Below are 19304 nucleotides of genomic sequence, written 5' to 3' on the forward strand. Positions count from 1 at the left end.
CCTGTGGGGGAGCTCACGCGGACACTGCCTGCCACCCTGCCCCTCGTGCATAAATAAAGCACGAGTACCCACAGGGAACAGCCACAGCTTGCAGCGAAAGCTCCCTTAAAAACTTGTCTTTGCTCTGATGGCTTCCAAGCTTGATCGCTGTCTGCGCCACCAGGCTGTGAGAGGGGTTGCTCCATCACCACAATATCTCAAGATTTCCGTCCTGCTCCGTTCATTCCAGTCGCTCAGCTGATGGATGGCCACCTCTTTGAGGAGCGACACGTAGTTCCCCGAGGCGCCTTTCACCCATGAAGATGTTCCATCACACGCAGACAACACTCCTCCTTGCTCCTGGAGAGAAAACCCCTTAGAGGAAGGTCTGTACTGTCAGATACCGAGTGCCCTGGACGCAGAGGAGGCAGAGCAGCCATAGGCAGAGGTCATTTCAATTTGCTAGGTAGGCTCAGCCATCCAGGCAGAACAGTGGCATTATTGCCGTCACGACCTGTCTATTTCAGGCCTTTGTGCCCAGGTCCCTGTGACATGTACCACGAGTAAATGTCGTACTTTGGAGACATTCCTGCCAAATTTACTGACGCCAAAGTGTTTGGAAGGGTCACTGGTGATTTCTTATTGTGTTTTCCGCTTAGGAGTTGGGATGTCTTTTGTAAACCTTCAAAGATAAGAAATACAGCAGTAAATAGCTTCAGGTTCTGGCCTCCTTTTGTTCTTGATTTTAACAGCTCCTGTCCTAATTATAATCATTTGCCATGTGATTTTAAAGCAATTATGAATTGACTGTAATGCATGCAGATTACCGATCTCTTTGTCATGCACAAAATTCATTCACTCTGCCAGCAATTTCAGACACTGAACTTCAGCTTGTGACTCACAGCTTTGCGTAAATGATTCTACAGTAAAACCTGTGAAATAGTAAAGCTTCGATAAACATTTTTCTTTAACAGATTCTTCAGTATTATTACTCCTTATAAGGACTCTTTGCCAGCAGAAAAGAAAACACTCCCACACAAACATGGGCAATTTAACTGGAAACCTTTTATGAGGTAGGTGATTGTTTTATACCTGAGCAGATATTTATTGCAAATTACTCTTAGCTACAGCAAAAGAATCACGTGGGCAGAGAGGCACCAGGGAGCTGAGAGCAAAATCTTGCCAGGTTCCTCGTCCAGGAGTCACTGGGTCACCTCCTTAGGTGCTGCGTGTGAATCGATGCAGGTCTAGTAGCAGTGGCTGGAGGATGCAGCCCGGGAGAAGAGGCTGTCAAACACAGAACATTCCTTAAAAACTAGAGGCCCCTCCAAAAACCACAGGCTGTTAATGAACCCAGCCAAGTCATCTAAAACAATCAGCGGTTTTACTTTGCAAGCAGAATTGTCTGATGAGACAATGGAAAGCTTCATGGAAATCTAGATGTCACTCCCCAAGGTTGGTCAGCATTACAAGATCACTCAAAACAATTGCAGACAAGATTGCTACAATCTCCTGTTAGCCCTTTATATACCAGCACTGGTACAATCTCCCTCCAATGTCAGGGAAGTACCAGATCCATCGTTTACCTAAAAATGTCATTCGTCTGGAATCTAGGGACATCCAGGAGCCTGGAAAGCACGCCTGTAAACTCAGATCAGTGCCCAAGGCAGTGGCCATCCATCCAAACCAAGAGGAACTGATAGACTGGTGAAAAGAATACTACAGCTGCTGGCACTACAAGGATTGGGAACCAACCCCCGAACTATTGTTTGCCTTTAAAGTTATGCCATGCACTTCAAGTGGCAGAATTAGACCGGGAACCTGGGCAGGCTTTGTCACTGCCTACCCAATACTCCTTTCAGCACAGTTGTGGTGACAGCTTTACCACAGTTTCATAAAAACATCGGGTACAAGTGCTTGTTCATAAGCCATGTTATAGCTCTTCTGCAGCAGAAACTGGCTTCTAGCAAGCGTGTGCTAATTAAAAGAATCATTTCAACACAGCCCATGGCTGCAAACACCCTCGGTGATTCACGTGGACAAATTAGAATGCAAGCAGAAAAGGAGCTTCACCAAGACCAGCCCCACTGACCAGAGTGCCTAATACCCAGCTCTGAAACAACTGTGTTTATGTGTATTCTATTCTTTTGAAAGCTGGTCTGCTTTTTTGTTTGTTTGCTTTTTTGTTTTGCCTTTGTTGATATCAGCATCTGAGGCTTAATTCACATCAAAGCAGAGTCCTACCGGCTCCAGAGATGGCCGAGCCAGGTCTACACTTGATGGGAATTCTTTATTTTGTAGAGTGAGCGTGCAGCTGCCTCACAAACTCTGCAGTTGTTAGCAAACAATGAATTAGTTCTATTTTAGCTCCCCATAACAAATGCCTCACTGCAGTGCAGTAAGGGAAAGGAAACACAAGAGTCACTTGGGAGGGAACAACGGCACTGCAGAGCGAATGAAGCCTTCATTGCACGGTGGTCCAACAAAAACAGGACTCCGTGGCTGCTGTAGAGGAGCAGCAGCTCGGCAGCGTGCAGCCCTACAGCTGTATCTTCAGGCAGTTACATAAGCTAAGATGCCACAGGTTCCAACATGATTAATTGAACGGGACCATTATGGGGACAAATTGTAGGATGACCCTTGTTTTATAGATTTTGACCATGTAGGTCAAAAGATCCTTGCCTTATCTTCTGCCAGGGGGCAGCCAGAGCAAGGGCTCAGTGGGGTCATGGCCAAGTGCCTGAGCCTAAAGGCAGCCCTTCAGCAAAGACGAGGAGGACCCAGGGGTGCTTCTCAGCGCTCCTCTCACAGCAGGCTGCACCCAGCTCGCCCTGAGCACAGACGTGGGGCACGAGGAGGTGGCACTCAGGGCACTGACACTCACCCCGCTGCGCCCCTAGAGCAAAGCAGAAACTGTTCGATAGCAAAGGCGCTTCATAGGAGCTCCTGATTTGCTAACTGAGACAGTGCCAGGGAAAGAGAGGGTACAAGTGTGCGGTGCAGGTGTACTACAGGGAGATTCCTGTGCAAGGGCTGATTTGGGGTATTCAGTGCATGGACAGCTGGTCTATCCTCAGGCCATTGTATCCTTAGACTTGGAAAATGAGAAGGGGATTCATGACCACACATTCACGCACGATCCTGGAAACAGGACAGGGTTGAAAGCTCACAAATGAGTCAAGAAGTGCAAATAGAAGTGAGGTTCTGAGCATAAAGTTTGAGAACCAGTGATTCAGTGCTAAATAGGACTTAGCATGTTTCCTGGGCTGAAAGCAAACACAGTGCTCTGTAAGGAGACATGTACACTGTTTCCCATCCCTGACCCAGGAATACATTTTTATTAAGCTAAAGGCTACCTGAGTTTGTTCTTTCTCCATTGGGAAGGAAAAGCAAGATGAGAATCATTTGGTGGCAACTCCTTCTCTAAAATCTCTGGATGGAGCTTACATAAGCCTCGTACAACATTTTCTTCTGTTCAAGGGAAATTTTTTCAGCAGCTAGCTGATTTAGTCATGCTCCACTGCCCAAAATGTGACTGAAGATGACAAACCCAGTTCAAACCCTGATTTCACCTTTAGAGCCTCAGACAGTACCTTGAGTGTGCTCCCGGGGAACCAGGAGTTGGAGAATTTTTGGACAGCTGAGCTGCCAGCACCCAGTAAGACTAGGATGAACATCTCTTCCTTCTTCTTCTTTGTGCCTGTTTAGTTTTTTTTGTTTTTTTTTTTATTCCATCCTTATAGTTATTAAAAGGAATGTAGGATGCTTTGCCCACCTCTGTGGCATACTTTGGATGACTAAGAAGCAGTCTGTAATTTTATGGCTTAAAAGATGAACAGGGAAGGGCAGAACTACTGTACTTAAAGCCGTAATTGTGTGTGAGTACTTGTAAATATCAAGGCCACCTTCGGGAACAACTGTGTAATGGCTCTTCTTGCTATATTCCATTTGTTCAGTACAATATAATGGCTAAATCGATGTAAAGTGTCATGTATTTCTTTCTTCTACTCTCCCTGGGGCTATTCTTTTCAGTTATGTATGTTCAACTTTGATCCCCAGAAAAATCAATGAAAATTCAGTTGTTCTCAAAAAAATCAAACCAAACCAAAATAACAACAACATCAAAAAACCACCAAGCTAAGCATTTAAAGCATTTTCTGTCATCTTGGTGTGGATTAAGTAATCCTTCTCTCCCTCAGGTTGCCACAGAGAGTGCCCTACTCAGCAAACTTTTGTGAAAAGAGCAATAGCATGAAAACAGGTTTATACTTGAAGGTTATTCTTGGTCTCATTCATAACCATAATCAGTGGTGTTTGTACTTGCGTTCTCATAAAAGAATTGTAAAGACTTTGCTGTTCCAGAAACATAAAGGCTGTTTTCACACATGCACACACACAAATGTATAAATAAAAAAAATCTAAGTACCATGCTCCGTCACTCTCTTTGTGCCAAACTGGCTTTTCTGTTCACTTCTACGCACGGCTGTGAATACAACAGAGGTGTTCATGATGCAGTCAGCCCCTGACTGCAAGACGACACAGCACACCTTTCCAAGTGCATGTGGGAGTAATCTGAAAATAATAAAAAATGAGAAAGCACATTAAGCACAAACTGAAATTTATCTATGTCTATAGAAAAATAAATCTTTGCAGAAGACAAAAATATATTTGTAATAAAACCTTCATTTTGGAACATAGGTCTTCACAGTGGCTTTTGTCTCCTGTGCAACCTTCTGTGCTTTCTAAAGGTCAGATAGCACAGCTTGATAAAATGATGCCTTACTTCTCAAGCAGCCTTAAGAAGTGGTAAAATTTCATGCTCTGAGATATAATTCTGGTCTTATTACAGAGAGCAATTTTGGGAAATGATGAAATACCATCAGAGCGCATCTCTGCGAAGCATATCATGGCCTCCAGGATTAAAGGCATTGCACCCAGAATGTCTCAGCACTGCAGCCCAGGGGCCAGCTGCTCAGCTAAGCAACCGAAGTAGTTCCCTACCATTTTGGAAGGGTCTGATTTAAGCAACTCAAACCTTGGAGTTGACTGGATGTTGGAAAGGAAAAGCATCCACTTAGGAACATCAGCAGATCAACAGATAGAAAGTAAAAGCTGTGAACAGTACCTTCCCCAGGGCTCCTTGATCCACTCCTTTAATTATTCTTCCCATGGGTTGTTTGGAGGTTTGGGAGGTTTTTCTTGGAAACAACATCAGACTGGGGCAGGTTGGACAATCCAGTTCTTCCAGTTACCCGCACTTCTTACAAGGAGGGAGGAAAGAAGCCAAATGTAGGTGTATCACCACACCAGCTGTGTTATTATATACATTATTTCCCAGGACATCTGTGATGGCACTGATCACACCCTCCATGCCCCAGCACCCTTGGCTCCCAGGGCACTGAACGCAGTGCTGGTGTGGGGTACACTTGGGTCTGCTGGGAGGAAAATAAAGTGTAGCACCGTTTCTGGAGGGAAAAAAGAAAAAATTCTGTTTATCTGCAGCTTCTTGACAAATAATGTCATCAAGAGTCTGTTTTATTGCTTTAAGTGGAAAATGTTTGTGTCAAGCATCTTCCCCAATGCATGTGTAAGGATGCAGTACTGGGGGTGGATAATGCCAGGAACTGGTACACCCCCATGGCTGTGGTCGCTGGTGCCATCATCAGCATTTGCTCTTGGCAGCAACTGAGTCAGCAGAAGACAGCAGAGAGGAGCTCCCGAACTGAAGAAGTTTTTCACAGAACCACTCATCACCTGTGATGACCTTGCAGGGTTTCTGCAGTGGGCAGATGAGTGAAGAAATGAGGTGGGAGGTTAAGTGCTGTTTGCCTCTGCAGGGAAGCGATGGTGAAACAGCCCACGGCATCATTTCCCAACTTATCCCACTCTCTCTCTCAGCTTCACCATCTCAGTTGCGCAGCTGAGCATCAGCAGCCGTGCTGCCAAAATCTTGTAGCACTTAAAAGCCACCACAATCCAGCTGCAACTTGAGTGGTGCCTACAAAGTAATCCACGGGAAGCTGGAATTTAAACAAGCAAGTTACTCACATTCCCTCCTCATCTGACCAGCAGAAGTTTCTGGAGGGCGAAGCAAAGCAAACCAGGTGCTACTAACAGAAAGAGGAAAGTCTGGGCTCCAGGACATGCAAAGAAAAGGCCCTGCCAAAACCAAGAAGCAGCTGTGTTTATCAGAGAAGGCTCTGGAGGAGGGGGTCAAGCACACATGAGTTGGAGAAACTGTGTTTAAGTCTGCCTGATGCTTCTGAAGAAAAAATAAACATCAGCCAGCACTTCAAAGGAGGTGTGTGGGACCAGAGCAAGAAGGTCCAAGTGAAGCTGGCAATTCCCAAACCTCAGTGTCCCCAGCAGGTGTGATCATGTGGAGGATGGTGTAATCATTTCTCCCTTCCAGAAGGCTGCTGGACGCTGCCCCTCCAGACACTTTCCCTCAGGAAGGGTGAGAAAGGGGTGACCTCAGGACAGAAGCATAGCCTTCCCATGTGGCTTGGTCATCCATCACACGTGTGGGCTGCTGCAGCAGAGACAATCCCAATTACCTGCTGACCCAGCAGCTCCAGATAGAAAAAACATCAGGCTCCACAGCAAGCAACAAAACCACCACCCCAGTAGCTCACTGGGGAAGGACAGGAGGAGAGGGTGATGTCCTGCGCCCCACCACAGGGACCAGGAGTCAGTTCTTGGCAGGCCTGGAGCCAGTGCCTCTACTTGGTGGGGAGCTCAAGAGAAATCCTGGTGCATACATAGACATTTAACAGAACAATATTACACACAAAGAAATACGATATAGTTATGCACTGCCAGCATAATGCTTACAAGATGAGAATATTTATTCCTTATATGCTGGAAAAGAGAAAAAAAAAACAGCTTGCATTTTTCACAGAATCACAGAATCATCTAGGTTGGAAGAGACCTCCAAGATCACCTAGCCCAACCTCTGACCTAACACTAACAAGTCCTCCACTAAACCATATCAATAAGCTCTACGTCTAAACGTCTTTTGAAGACCTCCAGGGATGGTGACTCAACCACTTCCCTGGGCAGCCCATTCCAATGCCTAACAACCCTTTCAGTAAAGAAGTTCTTCCTAATATCCAACCTAAACCTCCCCTGGCGCAACTTTAGCCCATTCCCCCTCGTCCTGTCACCAGGCACGTGGGAGAATAGACCAACCCCCACCTCGCTACAGCCTCCTTTAAGGTAACTGTAGAGAGCGATAAGGTCACCCCTGAGCCTCCTGTGCTCGTATGAGCTCAGCCTGATTCCCCATGTGCTTTGTGACTTCTGTGCTGGGTGTTAGCCTGGCACAGGCAAATTAGGGTCAGAAAGGCTTTACTGAGTATTACAAACTTGTGGTGGGGATGAACCCCGCTGGCCACAGCGTAACAGCCTCCCATGTTGTTCCCATGTCATTGATCACTGTGGTGCTCATTGAGCTGGTTTTAGGAGACAGGAGTAATGCCCACATGCCACCAAGCTAAGGCTCATGGCCACAAGGTTTCTGCTTCCTGCAGGTTTCCTTCCTCGGCTGCCTGTTCTGGCTGAGCACAATCCTCTGCCAGGTTTTGATTGATAGTGACAAGGGCCTGGTTCAAATTATAGATGTTGCTAGTAACAGCTTGCTCAAGCTTCCATGAACAACCCTAGGAAGATTGAACAAAGCTGTCCAAATCCCCAGTGAGCAACATTTCCTGTGAGCATAAGGGATAAATCAAGCATCTCAGTAATCCTGAAGGAGGAAAAGTCCAACAGGAAAACAAGCTGGATGATGAACAGTAACCAGCCGTTCCTTTCCCTAAGCGCAGCAGAAATTACTTCATGTCCTCTGCTGGGATTTCTTGGTAGGGAGACTGCGAGGACCAACCTTTGCCTGCCCCACTGCCCTTCCAGCTGCCATGTCCACCTCCTGCTCCTGGTCACCAACAGTTGCAAAACAAGGAGCATGCGCTGGTGCGGCCTCACCTCAAGCACTGTGTGCAGTTCTGGGTGCCACAATATATGAAGGACATAAAACTATCAGAGTGTCCAAAGGAGGGCTGCAAAGATTGTGAAGGGTCTGGAAAGGAAGGACATATGAGGAGGGGCTGAGGTCCCTTGGTGTGTTCAGCCCAGAGCAGAGCAGGCTGAGGGGAGGCCTCATGGCGGCCTGCAGCTCCCTCACGAGGGGAGCGGAGGGGCAGGCGCTGAGCTCTGCTCTCTGGGGACAGCGACAGGACCCGAGGGAACGGCATGGAGCTGGGACAGGGGAGGGTCAGGCTGGGGGTTAGGGAAAGGTTCTGCACCCAGAGGGTGGTCGGGCACTGGGACAGGCTCCCCAGGGCAGTGGTCACGGCACCGAGCCTGCTGGAGTTCAAGGAACATTTGGACAACACTGTCAGACACATCGTTTGGTTTTTGGGTGGTCCTGTGTGGAGCCAGGAGCTGGAATTGATGATCCTTGTGGGTCCCTTCCAGCTCAGGACAGCTGATGATTTTGTGATTTTTAACTGGAGTCCTCTTCCTTGAGAGCAAAGGTGCAGGATGGCTGACCAGGATTCTTACTTTGTACAGCAGTTGTTTTTGTTTGTTTGCTTGTTTGTTTGTTTGTTTGTTTTGTTTTGCTTCCATAGAATCACTTTAAAAAAAAAAAAAGTCTATTTTTTAACGGAAAGACCTCCTAATACAATACAACATACACTGGACATACTTCAGTCCCACCCAGTGCTGTCTTCCATGCAGTTCCTGCTCCCCCCCAAATATGCCAGGGCATTCTGCCTCCAGCCTCTGCTTGGAGCTCCCAGGAGGGTCCTCTCAGGAGCCTCAGCTCCCAGGGTTTTGTGAGCCAAAGACTTCTGCTTCCTACACTTTCCCCATTTCCTTCAAATACAGAAAAGCTGCAGAAAGGAGAAATCACCATGAGCCATTCTCACTCCTTTTGAGTTCTGTCTTCGCATCAGCAGAATAATTTAAAAATCATATGATTTGAAAAATATGATTTGGAGCTCAAGGGTGCCTTTTCTTTCTCTGGACCTTGAGGTCACATTAGATCATAGCCCATCACTTTTCTTTTCAAGCTTGAAGGCTAGAAATGTTCTGTGAATGGCAGCAGAGATTCATCTCTAGCAGCCAAGGTTTTTAAGTAAAAGTCATGCCATAGGACTTTGTGAACACAAAAATGTATAACATTTAGAAATAATTTAGAAAAAAAATTAATAAGAAAAGATGTCTGGCTTGCCTTTGTGAAGGGTTTGTGTTGAGGAAAGCCACATTTTCTCGAGGGCAGGCAGCAATAGCTACACAAATCTATTTTTATTATTTAGGCAGGAGAAACACTGTGAGCTCCTGTCTGTCAGCAATAAATCTTCTCTCAGTCTACCTGCTGGTAGATAGATTGTACAGAGTTAACGGTCAGGAACAGAAAGGAAAAAACGTAAGTATTCCATGTTTCTTTTCACTTCAGGCAGTCTTTCCACATGTTTCTGTATGTCCTGAAGTTTACCAGTTTTAAATGCTGTTTAAGTGCTGTACGCTGTTACAGCAGTTGTGTAGCAGGTCCCTAACTTCCCTGCTTGAGTGCATGCTGTTATATATAGAGTACTCAACCTATAAAAGAAACATCATCTTCCTTTCCCTCACCATTCGTAGCATGCAGAATACCATCCCAAAATGAAATCCCACCTTGCATGCAGTTTTGTAGCAAATTCAGAGTATTCACTGGGAAATAAAACCGAAAAAGGAACACCCATAGGTTAATACTTTTATAAACTACTTTAGAAGAGCTGTGAAGCTGCAGGTTGCAGAAGCTCACCAACAAATACATTGGTCTTGATAAGAGATATAGAGGGTTCATTTCGCTTTTATCACATCTGCCCTGAATTAACTAGGACAGATGCTATTGCCACGTGTGTGACTCAAGGTGGCAGAGAGCATCTAGATCCTCAGCTGCTAAACCTAAACTGCAGGAGGGCTCAGAAAAGACAGCAACACTGTGTTCATGCCAGCTTGTTTATAGTTCTCTATGAGCACTTCAGACCTGGGCTGCTCTTGTAAATCTGATTAGATGTCACTGTTTTTCCCGGAGAAGCACCGACTGAAGTGAAGAGCTGCTGAGTGCTGCTGCTTTCCGGGAAGAGAAGAATGGAAGTGCACGTGGGGGCAGCTCCTGCCCGTGTGGGGTGGCAGCACTAGAAGGTACAAGGAGGCCCAAGGGCAGCTCTGTGCATCAGGGTGGTTCACCCCAGAGCAGCTGCCCCCACAGTCTGGGGAAGGGTGCTGGAAAATGGGAGGGTTGGGGAGGACTCCTGGGGAGATGGCCATGGAAAAAGGAGCTGAAAAGAGCAGAGACTCACAGGTGAACAATGTAGGCAGCACATAGAAGTCATAGAAAAACAGGCTTGAGCAGGGCTCAGAAACTTGTCCAACTTTCCTTGCCACCAGCCCCAGAACAGCTACCCTTACTGCCTTTTTTTTATTATTATTATTTTGGTATATATCTCTAGATTATTCTTAAAATTCGGAAGGGCGAGGTTTTATGGTCTTCCTGGGCTCCTTTTCCGTTGTTAACTGTCCAGACTCTTATGAAGTATTTTCAATTTCAGCCTAAACCCCTGTGCTGCAGCTTAAATCCATTGCTCCTTGTCTTCTCTACAGCTGACATGTGAAGGAGAGAAGACAAGTCCCACAGGGAGAAGCTGAGCTGGGGAAATGCCCGAGGGCAGGAAGGCTCCTCAGATCTAAGCCTGTGGCTCTCAAAAATGAGGTAGGATCTAGGCTGGCAGCTAAGCCCAGCCAAAGGCATGGGAGGTCAGCAAATAACAACCATGGCATGGGGCAAGGTGTGTGTGAAAATGAGAGCTCAGGAGTAAACCATCCACTTGTGCAGAAAGACCGGGAGTGTGCTTGTTGATACTAAGCAAGTATCTTCTCAGTGAACTGAAATGCAAAACGAGAGTTTACAGCAAGTGGAAGCATGAGAAAGCAACAAAAAGGAGCATGCAAGCATTGTTTATTCATCCTGGGATGAAATCAGAAGGCCAAAGCCCAGCTGGAGCTAACCCTGGCTGGGGACAAAGAGAAACATGAAGGGATGTTCTAAATGCGTTAGCAGAAAGAGGCAATTTGGAGAAACTGTGGGTCTACTAATGAAAGGATGACTCAACACACTGACAGACGATAAGCAAAAGACTAAATTATTCAATGCCTTTTTTGCATAAGTTTTCATTGGCAAAGCCTACTGCTAGACCTTCACATGTGCACAATGACTTGTGAAGGAGAGGGACAAACACTGGGAGGAGCAACAAATGAGGGTCTACCTAGAGAAGCTGTAAGTATTCAAATCCAGGTGACCAGATGGGATTCACCAGAGGGTGCTGATGTGACTGTATGGCTGCAGTCCATCACCAGAAAGTCACAGGGACAGCTCTGACAACTGGAAAGTCTCCCACTTTGCAAAAACTGAACAAATATGGGTTGGATGAATAAACTGTTAGATGGACTGAAAATTAGCTGGATCATTAGGTCAAAGAACAGTAATCAATGTTGTGATGGGCCATCTGGCAGCCAGTGATGAACAGAGGACCCCAGAGAATGATACAGGAGCAGATATTGTTCTATATTTTCATCAGTCACCAAGCCGATGACAGAGAGGACACTTTCAGCCCATTTGCAGATAATAGATTAGAAGAGACAACTTCCATCTCCATTTGGCATAGCTGGTAGAGCTTCTGACCAGAGGGACTTTGAGAAACTTGGGGTCTGGGTCAACAGAAAGTTGACCAATGGAGTTCAACAGGAGCAGGGAAAAGTTCTGCAATGGGGGCAGAGCAACCCTATGCTCTGGTGTGAGACGGCATCCTACAGGCTGCATAACAGCCCTGATGGAAACGACCTGGGATTTAATAGGAGACTTCAGTGGGCTTTTACTGAGAGAGAGGCAAACCATATACAGGGTCTGCATGAGTACCAGTGTGGCTGGCAGACAGATGGTAGTTGTTATTCCCACTCTATCTCATGTCAGTGAGGCTGCCCCAGGAGTATTGTCCCATGTTGGCACCCCCACTTCAACAAGTCACTGAGAAACTGGAGAAGGTCTGCAGGAGTGCTGACAAGACAGTCAGGACCTAAAGATCCCAGGAGATGGGTTTGGTCAGTCTGACAAAAAAAAAAAGAGCCACACTCTTCAAATCAATGGCAAGCTGTACAGCAAGACCTTGGTCTTTGCTGGAATGATCAGGTTTGTCTATTTAGGGCCTGAAGGATGGTCATGGAGTAGACCTCTACGGAGCACCTCTGACCATGCACTCCAGCTGACAAGTCTACCTTGCTTGGCCCCAACCAGCTCCCTCCAAGCTGAGGCATTTCTCTGGGAATAGCTCAATCCCACAAGTTGTCCCCAAAGGGCAGCATGAAGGGGATGATGTTAGGTTCCTGCCAGCAGAAATTTAACAGGGCCCCATTCACAGATTCACAGATTCACAGATTTTTCTAGGTTGGAAGAGACCTCAAGATCATCGAGTCCAACCTCCGACCTAACACTAAGTACTCCACTAAACCATATCCCTAAGCTCTACATCTAAACGTCTTTTAAAGACCTCCAGGGATGGTGACTCCACCACCTCCCTGGGCAGCCCGTTCCAATGCTTAATAACCCTTTCGGTAAAGAAGTACTTCCTAACATCCAACCTAAAACTCCCCTGTCGCAACTTTAGCCCATTCCCCCTCGTCCTGTCACCAGGCACGTGGGAGAATAGACCAACCCCCACCTCTCTACAGCCTCCTTTCAGGTAACTGTAGAGAGCGATGAGGTCGCCCCTGAGCCTCCTCTTCTCCAGGCTGAACAAGCCCAGCTCCCTCAGCCGCTCCTCGTAAGACTTGTTCTCCAGACCCCTCACAAGCTTGGTCGCCCTTCTCTGGACTCGCTCGAGCACGTCCATGTCCTTCCTGTAGCGAGGGGCCCAAAACTGAACACAGTACTCGAGGTGCGGCCTCACCAGAGCCGAGTACAGGGGCACAATCACTTCCCTCGACCTGCTGGCCACACTGCTTCTTATACAGGCCAGGATGCCGTTGGCCTTCTTGGCCACCTGGGCACACTGCTGGCTCATATTCAGCCGACTATCCACCAATACTCCCAGGTCCTTCTCGGCCAGGCAGCTTTCCAGCCACTCATCTCCCAGCCTGTAGCTCTGCTTGGGGTTGTTGCAGCCCAGGTGCAGGACCCGGCACTTGGCCTTGTTGAACTTCATGCAGTTGACCTCAGCCCATCGCTCCAGCCTATGCAGATCCTCCTGCAGAGCCTTCCTGCCCTCGAGCAGATCGACACACGCACTTAGCTTGGTGTCATCTGCAAACTTACTGAGGGTGCACTGGACGCCCTCATCCAGATCATCAATAAAGATATTAAAGAGGACCGGCCCCAGTACCGAGCCCTGGGGGACTCCACTAGTGACCGGCCTCCAACCAGATTTGACTCCATTCACCACAACTCTCTGGGCCCGGCCATCCAGCCAGTTTCTAACCCAGCGAAGCGTACGCCAGTCCAAGCCCCGAGCAGCCAGTTTCTTGAGGAGAATGTTGTGGGGAACGGTGTCAAAAGCCTTACTGAGGTCAAGGTAGACCACGTCCACAGCCTTTCCCTCATCCACCAAGCGCGTCACTTGGTCATAGAAGGAGATCAGGTTCGTCAAGCAGGACCTGCCTTTCATAAACCCATGCTGACTGGGCCTGATCGCCTGCTTGCCCTGCAAGTGCTGCGTGATGACCCTCAAGATAATCTGCTCCATGAGCTTCCCCGGCACTGAGGTCAAACTGACAGGCCTATAGTTCCCCGGGTCTGCCCTGCGGCCCTTCTTATAGATAGGCGTCACATTGGCTAGCCGCCAGTCAACCGGGACCTCCCCCGATAGCCAGGACTGCCGATAAATGATGGAAAGCGGCTCGGCCAGCTCCTCCGCCAGTTCTCTCAGTACCCTCGGGTGGATCCCATCCGGCCCCATCGACTTGCGCACATCCAAGCTCCGTAGCAGGTCGCCAACCATTTCCTCATGGATAGCGAAGGCCACATCCAGCTCCCCATCCCCTTCCACCAGCTCAGGGCACTGGGTGTCCGGAGAACAACCGGTATTGCCGCTAAAGACTGAGGCAAAGGCGGCATTAAGCACCTCAGCCTTTTCCTCATCCTTAGTAACTAGGTTTCCCCTCGCATCCAGTAAAGGATGGAGATTCTCCCTAGTCCTCCGTTTCGCGTTGATGTATTTGTAAAAGGATTTTTTGTTGTCTTTAACGGCAGTAGCCAGGTTGAGCTCCAGATGAGCTTTGGCCTTTCTAATTTTCTCCCTGCACAGCCTCGCTACATCCTTGTAGTCCTCCTCAGTGGCCCGCCCTTTTTTCCAAAGATTATAAACCCTCTTTTTTCTGCTAAGCTCCAGCCGCAACTCTCTGAAGAGCTTTGCACTCTGAAACACCTCCACAAGCTCATACCACACCTCCTGACATGCAATGCTGAGGTCTCTCCCAGCTGGCTGCATAGGCACAGCCTCAGGGATTTAGGATGGATGCCCAGGGAAAGCCTTGTGACTGAGTTAGAAGGATGGTGAAGACCAGGGAGGGCACAAACGGTGAAAGACAGAGCATGGTGTTACCTGCATGTGAGCTGCTTTCCTAAGAAGCTTTCATAATTATTGGTTTCCTTTGCAGAAAGGTGGAAGGCAGCTTGGAAGCACTTGTCTGTGCAGCACAGTGTGGGTCCAGGTGGCAGAGAGCAGAAATGACCACACTTACATCTCCTCTGCTGTGTCTGCATGGAGGTGGACACATGGAGGTGCTAGTTTCCTCCGGTGTTTTCCCCTTACCGTGCAAGAGGATGATGCAGGCAGCAAGACAGCTCATTGCCAGGTTAAAATGACTCAGTTCTGCTTCAGATCTTGCTTATATTTTATCAGCTTTTTATCTGAACATCTCATTAACAAAAGCAAATGGACTATAACATCTTCTAAGCAAGCTTGCTCAGAAATCCCTGAAACAATCAAAAGATGGGGAAAACAATTCATTGCATCTTATGCATGAATTCTTGGAATTTTAGATATATCAGGCAATACCTCTCTTTATTCACTCAAATTAGTCTAGTTGCATGCATATTTATTGTCCACTGTTCCTTAGTATCTAGGCAAATCAAAGTAGGCTGCTTCACTACTGAGACAGCAATTTTGCATAAGAAATATGGACAGTTTTGCATCAGACTAATAATGCTATTTCATTATTCAGAACCAGAGCTAAAATTAGCAGGCACCTCAACAACCAGCTGCATATTTTATCTTCAAAGTACAAGCCTGAATTAGCACCGGCCTCTGCCTCCTACCGGTAGCCCTTAATTCCCGATGGGCTCTTCTACGCCAAGATCATTGACATGAGACAGGCATGTGAGACTCGGGCTACCTTGTGTATTTGTATCCCTATTTAAACACCAAAGGGACTCCAGAAGTCAGGCTCCATTTGCTATGTGTCAGAAAACTACGTAAAACTTCAAATCTGACTTTTTATATAGCCTTTTAGGGAGAAATCAGTCCTGTGCTGATACCTGTTTAAAGGTAAATGCAGACAAACCCACCCACAAAATTGCACCTGCTCACGCCAGAAGCACCAGCCTTTTCTCAAATCCACCCTTAAAATGATGCAGCCTCTTTCTCCTCAGGCTGGACAGGTGATGAGGAGCCCCTAGCACAGAGCAGGCGCAGTAGCTCACCCTCACTCTCTAAATAAATGCCAAAGCCTTTCATTTTGTTGTGCAAAACCCACAAAACAGTCCTTTTGGAGCTCTTTTAATACACCATGGACAGACGGAAAAATTCCCTCTTGACCAATGCTGTGTTTTAAGCACCCTTAATCTGCAGGGACATTGCCACTTGTATGGGAGACTGGGCACTATGAAGGATGCAATATACCCAAATAAAACTCTTTTTTTTTTTTTTTTATTTAGCCTCTGTACACTGGGGTGAGAGAAAGGGTAAAAAAATTACAGTTCTGGAATAAAATCCTCCAATGTCCCTTCTGCCTGTGCTTCAGGTCTAAACCCCAGACCAGCTTTCAGAAACCTTGGCCCCTACCACAGACTTGCCTCCTCATGGACAGTATACCAGGGGTGTTTGCACAAAACAGGGGCTGGGTAGGGGAAAAAATGTTCACCCTGCTATAAAGGAAGTTTTCCCAGAGGCTGTTATCAACTCCTGGATGCTGGGCAGGACCCAGGGCTGACCCCAAAGGGCTGACAGCCTGGCCTTTTCTTCCCTGCAGCTGAACACAGCCCCCCTGCTTTTACCCCATCCAGCATCTCCGCATCCGTACTGATCACCTGCAACACCTCAGCTGCTTCAGGTCCTAGGGGGCTGCTGATATGCTGCTGCTGCTGCTGCTGTGACTTCTCCATCACCCTTGTACTCCTTGGGCTCTTGCCAGGTCACCTCCTAGGTGAAGTCTGCTTCCTGAGCACGGTTCAGATCAAACCTTGTTCCTAAAGCCCTTGGAAGGTTTTGGGGCTGAGAGCACCGTTTTGCTTGTTCTGGGATTTGTTTGTAGGAGGAGGAGGAGGTCACATCTGCAGGAAGGGTGCTCGTGGTTCACCTGGCTGCCCCAGCAAGTGGGGCTCAGTCCCCTCTTCCCAGAGCTGTGCTCAGAAACAATATTTACTGATATTAGCTATAGCCCAAGGCAGGGGTGTGGGGGGGGATTACTATGAAATGTTTACGAGGACTGTTTGAAACCTGAGAAGAGGATGTTTTTAGTTACGGGAAAAGAGCCAAATACCTTGGAAGAGAAATATCCCAGCTTTAAGAATTAATTACTGCTTCCCAGTAATGCAGGCTGAACTATTAAATAACCTTGCGCAATTTCCTGGGCAGATGCATTTTAATGGGAGCATTGTGCACAGATCAACAGCGAAATAGGGTTCACCAAGCCCGGGCACATGGGCAGAGCCCTTCGCACCTGTGCTTACCCAGCAAAGGGCAGAGGATGCTGTGGGGTCCGAAGCAGAGGCTGATTCACAGCATCTCACAGCTTGAGGGCCTCTCGGTGAGGATTTCTCTTGTGGATGGCCAATGCCGGTCCAGGAAGGAAAATGTGGCTATCAAAACAAGGGTGATCCTAAACACCACAGCTGTAACATCTCTGGAGCTCTGAAATTATTGTGCAAACTTTGCTACGTTGCTTTTCAATTGTAAATGAAGTCAGTGAAACGGCTGCTTTCTATACCCTAAGTTTTCTTTCGGAAGAAAAAGATAGGAAGATAGGGTATAACTGGTTGTGCTACTCAATATACACTGGCCTAGCAAGTGTATGATATGTATTTGTATACCTGATCCTGCTTCTTTTAGTAAAGAGCATCAAGCAATGAATGTATTACGAAAGCCTCTTAAACCAGTTATCTTTTTTTTTTTCTTCAATAAAAGGAATTAATTTCTCCTTATCTTTAGATATGTGGAAAGAGAACAGTGGATGAGCAAGGCTGAGAATCAGTGGGGTTTTTCTGGGAAGTCTGAATTGTCACAAATTATCCAAAACTGAAGCTGAGCTGCTGTTTTGTGAGCCATGCTTCAACTCATAATAAGGTTTTTGGGGGCTGTCACTGCGGAGGTATCTCTGTGAGGCAGCTCTTTGGAGGGTTGTGTGGTACCTCAGGGCACTGAGGCAGCATCACCCCTGGTGTTAGTTCGTTCTGAACCTGTTCAGACCTTCCTAAATAACCAACAGTTCCACCAAAAGCTATTGAAGTCCACCAGGACTAACGTTGTGTTATTGGAGGTCTGGGCATGGGATATGGACTTGTTTCTAGTTGTTCCTCCATCCAAGCCTTGGCCACTTCTGCTCCCGGGCCAAAGCTGGCACTCAGTTCTTGCCCACAGGGTCACCGTGGTCTTTCTTGTCCATGGTCCTCCATCCAAACACACCACAGAAATATAACCGTGAATATATAACTGTATAATATAATATTATATAACTGTATCCAAACACACACAGAAATATAACTGAGTGCCATGTGTGCCAAGAGGCAGTGAGGAAGCAGCCTGGGTCCAGGATTACTCAACCACAGCCAAAAGAGAGGAGGACATCCATGAAACCTCCCGAAGAAGATATTCCTAGCTCTACCTAGGGACCTGTGGCTCCTGAACAGAATCGCACGGAGCTGGTTGATGGCAGCAGCTGTTTTAAAATTCATGAAACCTTAAAGCATCGCTGGATGATTTCATTTCTGGGAGATAACTAGACAAAATAGCCCAACGGGGGGGGAGATGCTGATGTAGTAGCAGCCATAATAGTGTGTGATGCCACAACGCGTTCCCGCTTCTGAAAACCCACTCATCCTTCTTGTCGGGGGAAATTGCTGTGATTCTGTTCCACAACGGAGGTGGTGGGAGGAAGGAGGCAGATTCATACTTCCCTCTGATCGTGGAGAAAGGCCAAGCTGAGCCCTGCCATGCTCCTGAAGCGCTTAGGAAGAAGCCACCCCCTGCCCAAGCTGCCCCCAGCACCATCCCCAGCTCCAGCTTCCCTCGGTCAGCGGGCACCAGGGCTTGGTGCTGGGCGCGTTTTCTGTAGATGTACGAGGTGAACACCTTTAGCAGCTCGCTCAGTGAAACCCCGTACTGGGTGCTCAAGTAGGGAATCAAGCTTCATCATTTCCAGCCACAACAGCCACAGTTTCAAAAGTAACCAACACGCGAACACAGTGAGTTTTTTCTTGAAAACGGTTTGTTTTCCCCAACTTCAGGGCAGTGAAATGCTGCCTAGGTACCCCAGTTGTTATTTTTTAAATTCCCCTTCAAATGTGTGTCCCGTGCAGTGACTTCAAGCTCACTATGAAGGTATCTGTCCCCGTTAACTGCATGCCCCCACTCCCCTCAAGCCCCCAGGACAGAGTCGTGGACCTGGCAGAGCACTTCTCAGGCTGAAGAAATATTTTCAATGTATTTCAACCACTAACATCCCTTGTCCAGGCGGTCAGCGTGCTTTGGCTCTTCCAGTAATTAATTCAAGAGGTTTGAGCCTAATTTGCAGCCCTGCTTTGGGTCTGCCCGTGTAGGTGTTGGGCTGTGTCCCTCCAGCCCTCCTGTTCCCCTTGTTAGGCACCGCAGGGCCCTTAAAGAGCAGAAGTACAGACGTTACACCTGCATTCATATCGTGCACATGGCCCCCGTAGCGGAGTTAGGTTGGAACAGGGACAGCAGCGAGCGATTACTCCACTTCCACGTTTTCTGCTCAGCGTGGAGCAGAGCTTTATTTTTACCAGCACAACGCACGCACTTCAGAGGCAGATCTGAAGTGCAAAACCCACGTTC

At 47.5% G+C, this 19304-nt stretch overlaps 1 long non-coding RNA gene across 1 annotated transcript; it reads right to left on the reverse strand.

Annotated features, from left to right (window-relative positions):
• Positions 1–1126: 1126 nt before the first annotated feature.
• LOC310893172 lies at positions 1127–6026 on the reverse strand. Its single transcript, XR_014578776.1, has 3 exons — positions 5105–6026; positions 4406–4551; positions 1127–1266 (listed from the first exon to the last, which is right to left on the reverse strand). It is a non-coding gene; the product is annotated as an uncharacterized lncRNA (long non-coding RNA).
• Positions 6027–19304: the final 13278 nt, after the last annotated feature.

Source organism: Anser anser (genome assembly GCF_964211835.1).
Source record: "Anser anser genome assembly, chromosome: 1".
Classification (NCBI taxonomy): domain Eukaryota; kingdom Metazoa; phylum Chordata; class Aves; order Anseriformes; family Anatidae; genus Anser; species Anser anser.